The following is a 12,427-nucleotide window of genomic DNA, read 5'->3' as shown; positions in this document are numbered from 1 at the left end:
AGTGTGGGAAGCAAGAAGCCAGAGACGTGATAGGAAAGAATGGAGATTCCGCTGGCGACGAGAAAGGGCCGGGAAGGTTTGCGGACAGAGTTAGCCCCTGGCTGCCGCCGCCGGGCTGTCTCGGCTGCTGCTGCCGCGGTGGCTGGCGACGAGCTATGTTGGCCCAAGGAGGAGAAGAGAAAGCGTTCAGGACACGGAAACGGTTAGCAGCGTCAGGTTCCAAGCACACCCGGCCGAGGGCCGAGCCCTAGGGCGGCAGCAAGTTTGGGCGCTGGAGGTAACCGAATTAAAAGACGTCTTAGCAACTCCGCACCGGGACTTTGCCAGGCCGGACTCGGCTGGAGGGCGCAGAGGCCTGGCTGATGGGACAGTGAGAAGAGGGAAAGGTGCCAGGGGGATCCGAGATCTGGGGATCCAGGAAAAGGGGGGGTGGGGAGCAGCTCTACCAAGCCAAACATGTCTATTTCCCGTGCCTCCATGTTGGAAAAATCCAGGCTCCATATGGCTTCTCGGGAGAAAGGGAGGGAGGGAAAGAGACGTGGCTCCCGGCTTCCCCCCAGGGTCTCGCTGAAGAAGGGCGGTGAGCCACCCCAAGAAACCCACCTTTCCAGGCACACCCCCGAAATCCTGGGAGAGTAACAATAGCTGGGAAGCCCTGGGAGAGGGGACAGGCCACCGTCCAGGACTTAAAAAAAAAAAAAATAGAAGGAAGAAAAATAAAAGAACAAAAAAGGAAAAGAGAAAAAGGTTAGGCTCTTCTTAGCAGCGGGGCAAAAATTCAGCCCTGATCTGACTGCTGAAAGAAAAGAGAAGAGAAAAGGAGAGAAGCAGGAAGAGAGAGGGAGAGGGAGAGAGGGAGGGAGGGAGGGAGAGAGAGAGGGAGAGAGGGAGAGAGGGAGAGAGGGAGAGAGGGAGAGAGGGAGAGAGGGAGAGAGAGAGAGAGAGAGAGAGGGAGAGAGAGAGAGAGAGAGAGAGTCGCTGCGTGGAAGGAAGCTTAAAGCTTGTGAACTCTTCTTGAACCGAGATTGGAGTCATATGGGCCATAAATCATTGAGACATACTCTCCGCCATTCACAAACTGATAGCCTATTTCAGTCCAGCTTACCTTAGCCACCGATGAGGGGAGAACAGGCAGACATAATATATATTCACATCGAGCCCCAGCGCGAGCGGCAGGCGAGAAATCTCCCCTCCTTGAAGGCAAAGGAAAAAAAGACCACTGTTTAAAGCGGCGTCGCCCCCCTCCCCAACAGCCACCCCGGCTGGGGAGCCTGAGGGGCAGACCGGCCAGAGGAGCCGCGCGGCGTCCGCTTCAATTCACTCGGCTTAGGAGCGGGGGTGCGCAGGAGGGAGGGGGTGGGGGAGAGGGGAGAAAAATAGAAGAAGACCAAAAGGTGCTCGGGCGGCTCAGCTCGCTGAGAATCCAGCTCCGGGCTCCGGCACGGCCAAGCCGCCACAGTGTGGTTGCCCTATAAGACTGGTACGCCCTACTCTCCGTAACAATGGCCTCTGCTTTTGCACAGGGAAAAAAGACCACACAGACACACACACTCACACACTCACTCACTCACACACACACAAGCTCACACACACCCCCACCTCTCCCCCTTTAGCAAGCTTAGATGCCTGATAAGGAAGGAAGGTGATGGTGGTGATGGGAGAGGGGGGACATTTTGAAAAACCCCCCCTCAGTTTAAAAGAAAAAAGAGTGAGGAAGGAAAGGAGGTAGAGGTTTTGAGTTTTGTCTTTGTTTTTTAAGGACAGGTAAATTTTTAAATTCAGATTTTGGCGGGGGAGGAAGAGGAGCGCAAAGATAAGGCAAAGCCCGTGGAGTTCACAGCTCCCCCCAGCACCACTAGTAAACCCTTCCTCTAATTGGAGAAGTAGCTTGGGAGGCCCTAGCCTGGGGGGGGGGGCGTTTCCTGGGTGTCCCTCTGCATTCATTCGCAGTGGGAACACTAGGACTTTTTTTTTTTTTTAAGTAGTTTCACTCTTGTGGGACTGGTGGCTGCGTCTCTGACCCTCTGGCTCTGTCTCCATCCTTCCGAGTCTCCCAGTCTCTGTTTCTTCTCTCCCCCACACCCTCTCTATTCCTCCTCTATCCCGGCAAATCTCCTGGCCCAGTTTCCAACCTGTGTGGGAGGGTGGGGAGCCAGACCTCTCTTTTCTTTTTAACAGACCACCCCCCCCCCCAATTTCTGAGAGCAGACAACAAGCGGTGAGTGATTATTTAAAGAATCCAGACCATCTTGTAGGGGGAGGGGGGTTGAGGAGAGGGTGACAAAAGGAGAACCTTGTGTTTAGCTTGAGTTCCAGACACGGCTGCCAATAGAGATGCTGTAAGAACTGCATGAAGAAGTTTCTGTTGAGATTCTCACCTCTGGATAGGCAGAAGGGGCTAAGAGGTGAGAAGGACATTTGTACTTCTAAGAAGATGAGAAGAACCAGCAAAATGGCTTAATTTTAAATGCACTGGCAGAAGAGATGGAGGATAGTTATTTATATTATTATTATTCAGAACAAACCTGTTAATATCTCTTAGCTCTACAAGATTTAGGACTCTTGGAACAGGTGAGGAAGACTACAAAAGCTCAACTTTTCTTCGGGTGTGTTTTAGAAAGGCAGGAAAAGGCGAGGAGGCCTGTAGGAGGAAGACAGGAGGCAAGAATGTAGGTGTCTGCAGATTTGGGGCGGGGGTGGGGAAGAGCCATTCCTGGCGGAGGAAAAAGACAAAAAGAGCACCAGGACTTTTCCAAAAGCAGGAGTGTCTGCAACTCCGCCGAACTGCTGACTCGGGCTTAGAGGATAAAATAGAAGGCCGACAGTCTCTCTGTTCTACAAAGGCAGCTTGGAAAACTTGTTCTCTTAACTTCTCCGTAGACAGAGCCAGCCACTACCTTGTGACCTCCTGGTTAGAATCCTTGGCTTTTGCCTTCTCCCATCTGGATGCACCAGGAAAGAAGGGACTGGGAGAACAAAGGTGAGAGATGGTTTCCAGCTGTTGTCTCCCCTCCAGGAGAGGGTGGCTGTGTCTGGCAAAGCTTCCCTCACACCCCATAGCTCCCCACTCACAGGCTTTTCTTTGGGCTGAGAAAGGGTCCTACTATCTACTCTCGTAGGGGGTGGTCCCTGGCTTCCTCCGGCCCCCACTTCTTTCAGGCCCACTAAGTCAGGCTTCGTGGGCTGGAGCAGCCAGTTTCCTGGGGCCCTGCTGAATGGGGGTGGAGGGGGGGACCCATGGCCTCCCTACCCTCCAGCAAGGAACTGCATGAAGAGTCTCCCGCTGTGATGTCCTGAGGATCCTGCCGCCTACCTAGAGAGTTGGTGGCTGAGGGAAGTGTGGTGGGGAGGTGAAGACGGAAGGTGGAAGCCATTTTCTGTATTTATTAGTTGTATCAAGAAAAGAAAATGCCCAAGCCAGACCCAGAGCTGGTGCTCAAGCCAGGACCCTCAGAGAAAGCAGTCAGGGCTACAAAGAATCTGTCCTGAGATCTCTGGACCCTGGTTAGAGACCTGCTGGATTGGACCTTATATAGCTTTGGGCCTGGTGGGTCAGGGACTTGCCCATGGCGGCTTCTAGAGGCTTTAGAGAACAGCACCTTTGGGTCTTTTCCTCCCCAAATTAAAAAGTCAAGAATGTACCTCAGACCCTCCAACTCTCCTAGCCCTTGCTACCACTAGCTAGAGAAGGTCATTGTGAAATTAAGAGAAGAGGAGGACCTGTTCACTTGTGGGACTGCACAGCTTTGCCCCAAGGAATAAAAAGAGAGCCCAGGGGGCACACAACTAGCTGCGGGCCTGCAGGAGGATCAGCCTGAAGCTAAGCTGAGGGGAGAGGGGGAGAGGAGTTTTCCAGAGACAGCAGGGGACCCCTCCCCTCTCGGAGCTTCAACTCATGTGGTCCCCTCTGGCTACACAAGGAGGTGGGGTGCAGTGGGGTAGGAGCAAAAAGGAGGGCTGGAAGGAAGAGAGCTAACCTGGAGAAGATTTTCAGAGCACACGTACCCCCAAATGTGGTAGGAAATGGGGTGGGGGCTTCTTAAGGAATTCTGAGAGCAGAGCCTATTCGAAATGCTTGGGACGCAATTAGATCCCAGTTTGGTTTCTTTCTTGCCTTTTTTATCCCTTTCTCGGAGATTTCTGTCTGGCCAATTGCCCCTGTTTGGGGCTGGGAAGGTGGCGGGTGGATGGTAGAACTGGCAACCCCAGGACACCCATTTCGTTTGAGGTGTTGCTGCAGGCTGGGGACCTTCCAAACTTCAGGGGATAGGGCAGGGGCAGTGAGGAGCCTGGGCAGGGACCTTGGGGTGGGAAACACCAGAGGGGTCTGAGGGAAGACTTTGAGGTCTGGAAAAGGAGGAGAGAGGGATTTATCACCCCTGACAGTGAAGTCGTGATTTAGGCGCAGACTAGAGAGAGAAGAGGGAACAATCTCTTCCTGGATTCAAGGAGGGAAACTTGAGCAACTTACCATGTGTGAGAGACAGAGAGGGAGAGAATATGAAAAAGAAAAATTGAGAGAAAGATTAAGACACAGGTAACTTAGTGTAATCTAATAAGGGCAGAAATTAATAATAAAGGCAAAAATCAGAGAAAATGTCCACCTTCCTAGACATTCTTTCCTCTCAGATTCAGTTTCTCCAGAGCTAGAACACTTGCTCCCGCACTCCCCTCCCCCACTCCTAATCTGTACCCAGTACCAGGGGACCGGGCCCTTAAAACCCCCTTGAGGGATCACTGGGCGCCCATCCTTCAAGGCCTTCAGGGATCATGTCTCTCCCCCCAAAAACCATCAAAGAGCAAACGAAAATTCTCCTCTCAATAAGGACAAACTGGCTGGCTCCCTTAAAATCGATTTCTGATATCAGCCTTGGGATGACCAAGGATTCCCCCCTTCCCCAAGCCCCCAGCTCAGCCAGCCCCAAATTCGCCTGGCCCGCCGGGCTCCCTGAGAAGCCGGGACCTGGGAGTCGGGGAGTGGGGTGGCGGCAAGGCTTTTAGCGATCTCTTTCTTTCTGGTCCAGTCTGGGTTCCCAGTCCCACACTCTTCCAGCTTCACTGCCCAACTTTGTGGCCTCAGCAGAGTCGTGAAAAGCTCACACACACACCCGAATCTCCATCGCTTTTAAATATTAATAAAGATTTCCAAGCTAGGTGTTGTAAAATGGGAATTGCTACTGCAAATCGCTCTCGGTATTTGGATCCCCAACTCCCACCTCTCTAAGATGCCCGAGCGGGAGGGAACAAAGGGGCTGAGGAAACGAGAAGATTCCGAGCCTGGGCGGAGGCCCGTGTAGACCCGGCTCAGTAGAAGCTGAGATTGAAAGAAGAAAACGGCCGCTAAGATTGGAAAAGAAAAATCCGAGCTGAACTCTCCCCTCACCCCAGGCGTGGGAGCGCGAAAAGGAGGCAGGACAAAACAGGGTAGCCACGAGGGTTTGCAAAGTCTGCTCGGTGACCAAGGAGGCCGCGCCAGTGGCTGATGGTGCTTAAGGCAAAGTCGGGATTTGGGAGCTGGCGGCGCCTGGATGGGAATGAGCCTGACTGAATCGGGGGTCCCGCCTCATCTAGAAGCTCTGTCCTGCCCTGGCAAACCCCACCCCGGCGGATGTCGAGACAAAGGTGGGCAGAGTGGAGAAGGCAAGAAGGAGAGGGGAAGATCTTGGACAGCTTGGGGAAGGGTGGGAGTGGGCGTGGGGTGGGGTTTGCTGGGGAAGGAACAGAGAAGCAGACAAGAGAGGAACAGGGCCCAGCCCGCTGCGAGGGACTGCGCAGGTCTCTCCTGACAGATTGGATGTCTCTCCCAGTGACCTCTGTTCAGCAGGCAATAACTCACCGGATTAACGACCAATCAGCGGAAGGCCTCCCGAATTGCCTCTGAATATAAAAAGTCAGAATGGGATAGGGCCAGAATCTGGGCCTGCCGGCCCTTTTGGTTTTTTTCTTTCTCTCTCTCTCAAATAGGGTTTGGGGTGAGGCTCTAAGAAATGGATTATCTGGCCAGAGACTCTGATTTCCAGAACCCCAAAGATGAATTTGTTTCTCATCTCTTCCCACTTCCTCCACCAGAATTCATATCCTTGACCACACTTCCCAAGGCAGCCTGGAAGCCTCCCCTCCTCTGCTGGCCTCCTCATATCCCTGATCCTACAAGAAATCTCCCTTCTCACAACCATGCAACTTCCGAGAAGCCCCCATCTCTTTTGAATCTTATTTTATTTTTTCCCAGTTAGGAGAAGAGATGGAAAATAAGAGCAAGAATAGGACAGGGGTCATCCACCTTGCAGGCCTTCTCTGTCCTGGCTGCTCTGGAAGGAGACCTGGTATAGTGCTGTGGTAGCCTGTGTGTGTCCTCTCCCAAGAAGAGGGGGCCCAAAGGCCCAGGGGTCAGGATCAGGCTGGATGTAGTGGTGGTGGCGGCCTGCTGTCATAGAATCTAAATTCTGAAACCACAAATCAGTCCCTAGGCTATACTGCCAACAACTCCAGCCTCAGCTCCCATGCCTGGCGGGGAAAGTGCCTTTCTCTGAAAGGTTGAGCCCCTCCTTCCTTAGCACCCCCTCCAAATGCCAATCCCAGCCCAACCCACCCAGCTAGCCCCTCCCACTGCCTTCTATCTCCATTGCTCTAGGCCTGGGCTTCTCCTTTGCTGAGAATAAGGACACCTTCAGGAGGAGGAATGGTCCAGATTCCAATGGATTTCTTAGAGCCAGTCTGAGTGACCATGCACTGCTCTGGGCATATGCAAACTCCCTGTATATTGCAAATATGCATGCAGTGACCTATACCCAGATGCCCACAGAACTCCAAGACACAAAAGGGAGCTGCTCCTAAGCACTAGAGAGTTACTCAAGGTCAGAACTGGGAAGAACTCAGGGAGTGTCCTGTCTAACCCTGCCATTGTCAAAGATAAACTGAGGTCCAGAGCCAGGAAGTGGTTTGTCTAAAGTCATACTTGGGATAGGCTTGGAAGTCAGGAGGCTTGGATTCTAGGTGGTCCAGATTGGCTGTGTGCTCTGAAGCAGAGAATTCATTGGGCCTCAGTTGTCCCCTTCTGTAAAGCCAGATCCTGTGTGGAGGGGAGGGCTTGGGCTAAATGATCTTCCAAGGTCCCTTTTTTGGGCTGACAGTTTGTGGTTCTGTGTGTACTGATGTAAAAGTGAGTGACAATAAGCAGTAATAAACTGAGTTCAGACAGTAATGGGCACCATCTTGGCCAAAGGCAGACTATTTCCGCTTGGGATTTAAATGCTTACACCCCCACAACTGAGTACCAGCCCCACTCCTGGTCCTCCTTGTCCCCTCAGAGGCTGGTGCACTGGTTTTTACTGCTCTTCTGTGTCAGGGGTGGGTATTCTTCAAATCAAAAGTGCTATTTTTGGACACAGCAACCTGAGCAGTAAATAATTAATTTGTGTAATTAGAAGAGGAAGGCTTAAACCTGACAATTTTTAACCAGGAGTCAATGCACCCATTGTACCAGCCTGGCCTTCTCACCCGACCAACCCCCAACACTGCCCACACACCTACCAGCTTCCCCAACTGCCTCCCCCAACTGGGAGACCAGCATTCCCAAGACTGCCAGCAGGGTTCATGGAATCAGACTCTGCTCCCTCCCCAACAAAGTTCCATTCTCTGCCTTCTCCCCTACAGAAATTGGTCTGCCTGCAGCTGCCCCTCACAGCTTGCTTTCCTGACCCCCTAAAGCTGTGCTGGGCTCCAGGTCCAGGCTCTCTGCTCTTGGGACACATGTAATCTACCTCCCCTGCTCGAGATGCCCCAACAATTCAGGGAGTTTGCATTTCAAGAAACTCCCATTAATATCAATTTACTTCACTGAAACCTCGGGTTCTTCATCAAGTTGATGATTTATGATAAAATCAATTAAATTACAGCCACTTAGGGCCCAGCCGCTTCCTCTCAGATTTCATTGGTGCGGGGCCCAAGTGTCTGGTGGAAAAATGCAAGTTTAGCTGGAGGCGAGGAAAGATAATTCTGTGGCTGAGAAAATTTAATGCAAAACAATTTCCAGGCAAAGCCGGGCGTCTGGACAGAAATGCAAGAGCCACCAGTTGGCCTGCGGAAATAACTATCTGGGGGTCAAAATATTTTTCTCCCCACCTCCATCATCCTGCATGGCTCCTTTGCTCTGTTCCCCTTTGTGCTCACCCGTCCCCTCCCAAACAGACTTTGGGGGAGTTTGAGCAGTACTGGTGGCACCCAAGCCAGCCTCAAACCAACATCCCCTACCACTGCAGGCCTTTTTCTCCACTACCCTACCCTACCCTTCCCTCCCCCCTCCCTCCCCTCTTTCCTCCTCCCCCTCTCCTCCCTCCCCCCTCCCCTCCCCTCCTCTCCTCCCCTCCTCCACCCTCCCCTCCCCTCCCCTTCCCTCCCCTTCTCCACCCTCCTCTCCTCCCCTCCCCTCCTCCTCCTCCTCCTCCTCCCCCTCCCCACCTAGCTGTGCTCACTAATTCCTCAGTCTCCCATGGCAAAGTTAAAGGTTCAAAGTGAGTATCTGGCAGCGTGGGCAGATGGCACACAGGGGCCAGGGACCAAGCCAGGTGGGCGCTGTTGCACGTGGCTGTGGGAGGAAAGAAAGCACAGGCTGAAGGAGCACTACTCTATGGTGAGGGCACAAGGCGGCAAAGTGTGTCCAGAGCTACCCCTTGCCAGGGTACCAAGACCTGAGAACACCGAGTCCCCCCTCTGGCTACCTGTGTGCTCACTTGTAAAGCGATGCCGTACCCAACAAACCCCAACCTGAACACAATGTGCACTCACACAATACACAAAACACATCTACGTGTGTGTGCTTTCACAGTCTTCTTATACCTCACATCTTGTCCCGGCAAAGGGACAGTTCCCACCATCTCCCCACATCTGGGAAAATAAATCCCAGCGAATCAACCTGGCATTGCCTTCCACTCCAAGGAGAGAGGCTTCTCCCGCCTCTGCTCTCTTTGGTTTTTGGTTTCCAGAGCAGGCAGGGAGTAAACACATCTTCTCTGAAGCCATAAATCACCCCCTCTCCTACCTCCTCAGTTTAACACCCGGCCTCAGCGCAACCCCTTGTAGTTTCAGCTTCAAATAACCCTCGAGGTGCTAGAAGGTTCTGGCCATAGGTGGCAACTGGACTGCGGGAGCAGGGCCCAGCCACCCCCCACCCCAGCAGATGCCCCTCACATTCGCCGCACAACCCTGAGCTCCCAACTCCCGCGGAAAACCGTCTGCAGCCTCCAACCGTCTGCAGCCCTTCCTGAGCGGGAGCGCTCCCCAGGCCCTAACCGGGTGCTGTCCACACCCCACATTCCTCCACACTGCCCCGCACCCTCCGCCCGCACCGCCTCTTTAACTCGCCCCCACCTCTGTCTTCCAATGTTCCGATCGTCCTCCTTCCCGACCCGGGGGCGGGGATTTCAGGCACCCCCCTGCTCTCCACCAGGAGCCCGGCCCGGCGCCCTCTCGGCACCGACACCTACCTGTGCGGCTCCGCTAGGGTGCGGGCAGCGGCGGGGGGCCGGCCGGGCCCGGATCCCGGGGCGCCACTGGGGGATGGGCGGCCGGCCGCATCTCGGTTCCGCCGGCCGGCGCGGGGAGAAGTCCGGAAGCGCGCCCCCAGTCCGCCGCCGCCGCCGCCGCTTTGTTCGGCCCTCGAAGCGGCGCGCGGCCGGCCCGCGTGGGGCTGCGGGAGGCGGGCGGGCCCGGCGCGGAGCGGGGTCGCGGCTTCGCTGCGCGAGCGGGCCGAGCGGCCGGGCGGGAGGAGCCGCGTCTGCTGGGGGCACCGCGAGGCGAGGCGCGGGGAGCCGGGGGCGCCATGGCGGAAGGCGGGCGCGCAGCGGCTCTTCAATGTCACCGGCGAAATGGGTTCCATATGTCCGGCTCGGCGGAGGAGGGAGGGGAAGGGAGAGCGTTGTGGGCAGGACGGGACAGGAGGATGGGGGGCGCGATGGAGAGAGCCCAGCGGCGGCCAGGGGGTGATGGGAGGATTGGAGAGGCGAGAAAGGTTTGCGTTTTCCATTTTCCCTGGAGTTGTCTAAAGCTGCTTAGGCTGGTGGGAACTTTCTTTCCCTTTTCTTTCCAGAAAGATCGGGGAGGGAGGAGATAAGCGAGGGTAGCATCCGTTTGTTCAGACTGGGGTGGGGGTGGGGTTCAAGGGAGGAGATGTGGATTGGAGGTGAAAGGGAAAGTTCTCAGGCTGCTGGAAGATCAACTTCTTCTCCCTGTCCCGGAAGAGGGAAAGAAGAGACCAAACCCAGGAGGGGGAGAGAGGCCAAGGAAGGATTCCTTGGGTCTGGGTGTGAGAGACTGACACCAACCACCAGCCCACCCACCCAACCCCACCCCACCCCAGGGATTCAGTTTTGGGAGATTCCAACCTTTAAGTTATTGAAGATGGTGGTGGAAGAGGAGTTTGAAGTGCCCAAGACATCTTGGCCATTCCAGACACTTCAGTTCCTACCCCAGCTGCCTCACACCTGATTTAGCACCCCCCAGGGTCTACTCTAGTCCCCTTGTTTCTGGGATGGCCTCGGCTTTGGGCAGCTGCCTGTAAGAAAGCACAGAGTCTGGAGGAGCTTCCAGACCCTACAGCCCTCTCCTCAGTCTGTGCCCGCCACCCCCCTCCCCCCCGCAAGGGGATGGGCTCTTTCTCTGCATTTCTGTCTCTATTTGTTTTTCTCTCTTCTCTTCTCTTTTCCCTTCCCTTCCTTTTCTTTCCCTTTCTCTCTCTCTCTCTGCCTTTTCTAACCTTCTCTGTGGTCTCTGTCCCTTTCTCACAGTCCCTTTGTCTTCTCACACTCTGCTTCTCTCTTTGTCTTAAGTGAATTTGAATTGTGCCTTGCTAAGGACTTAGGAGTGTCTCCAGAAGTCACTTCTGGCCTCACTTATTAGGCTGCCCCTCTGGGCAGTGTGGAGCCCTTGGCCTCAGAGCCCTGTCCTTTTGGCGGGGGGTGGGGAACCCATCCTTCTGCCGTGGAGACATCTTCTTCTACAAAGAAGGGGGCAAAGTGAGTGGTTTCCTTTCCACTTCCCTTCTCACTTAACTCTGGTTTTGTGAGTGTGTTTGTGTACCCATCCAAGTTGTGGGATGTCTTCTGCCAGGACAACCTCCCTGCCCCTCTGAGTGGCCTTTGTCTCCATTCTCCCTGTCATCCTTTCCTTGGCCTCTGCCTTGACTTCCCCCCTCAGAAAGGGATCCTGCTGCTTGTTCTCTCTCTGGGCCCTCTCTTTTTCCTTCAACCTCTCTCTCCTCATCTTTCTATCTAACTCCTCTGCTCATTAAAGCATTAGCAGCCCAGTTTCTTAAAGGCACAGGGATAAACACTATAATTATATAGAGAAAGTGGACACCAGCAGCGTCTGGGGAGAAGACAGAGTCAGCAGCTTTCCTAAAGCCCCTTCCATCAAATATATTCTACCCCATCTCCTGCACAGCAAAAAAGCAAATGGGGTGCGTGTGTGTGCAGAACTGGTAAGAAGCAGCGTGCTTCGTAGCTAAATGAACCAAATGCATATATTTTAAAAAAACAACAAACTTGCTGATTTGAAGGGTAGGCCTATATGCCTGGATGGAGGGCATCAGGCCTCACATAGGGAGATTTAGCAAGGGGCCAGCGATTGACTAAAAGATAATGGTGGAGAGGGATGGTCTCTCTGCTTTTGTCTCCTGGGCAGAGTCTGCATGTGAGTTGGGGAAAGGGAAGAGGAGGGGGTATCCCAAGGGCCAGAAGAGACAAAGACCTGAACGGGGCTGAGAGAATGGAGAGGAAAAGCGGGGGGACCAGGCCTCCACGTCACAGGCAGAGGCAGCAGGAGGAGGGGAGATGGAGAAGGGGGGAGGAGTTGGAATCACAGGGGCAGGGGCCTGTGAGATTGGCTCCCAGCTCTCCCCACTGGCTCTGGCCTGTCCCAAGGAGCACAGCCTTCAGCCTTCTCCTGCTATTCCCCAGCCTCCAAAACAGGTTGAATTCAGAAGCTACTAACACCCACCATTCCACCCTTCATGTCCCTTTTCCTCTCCAAGGAAGAGTTAATCCTTTCCCCCTCTCTCCGGCATTCTAAGACTTTGGCCTAAATTCTGGAGCGCTGGATTGGGGGTGAACTCACCCTCTCCACATTTACCCCCCTTCACTTTCCAGGTGAGGGAGAAGGAAATCCTTGCTTCCCACACTGAGTGTGTGTGGTATTCTTCAACACCCAAGGGTGGGGGGCCTGAAGGGTATGGAGCCCGCTATCCCTCAGGTCTCTCTGCTGCCTCCTCCGGCCCTTCCCACCCGCCCCGTGATCTCCAGCCCTGTCAAAGCTGCCCCTGAATCCAGACTCTCCCCAGGCCCTTTTAGTGAGGCCAGGTAATGTCCCCACCCATCCCAGCCTAGGGTCTTGGCCTTTTCCTCCTCTTTCTCCCTAAACCCTTTTCAACCCAGAC

Source organism: Balaenoptera ricei, chromosome 20 (assembly GCF_028023285.1).
Source record: "Balaenoptera ricei isolate mBalRic1 chromosome 20, mBalRic1.hap2, whole genome shotgun sequence".
NCBI classification, from domain to species: domain Eukaryota; kingdom Metazoa; phylum Chordata; class Mammalia; order Artiodactyla; family Balaenopteridae; genus Balaenoptera; species Balaenoptera ricei.
This window is presented reverse-complemented; position numbering follows the sequence as displayed.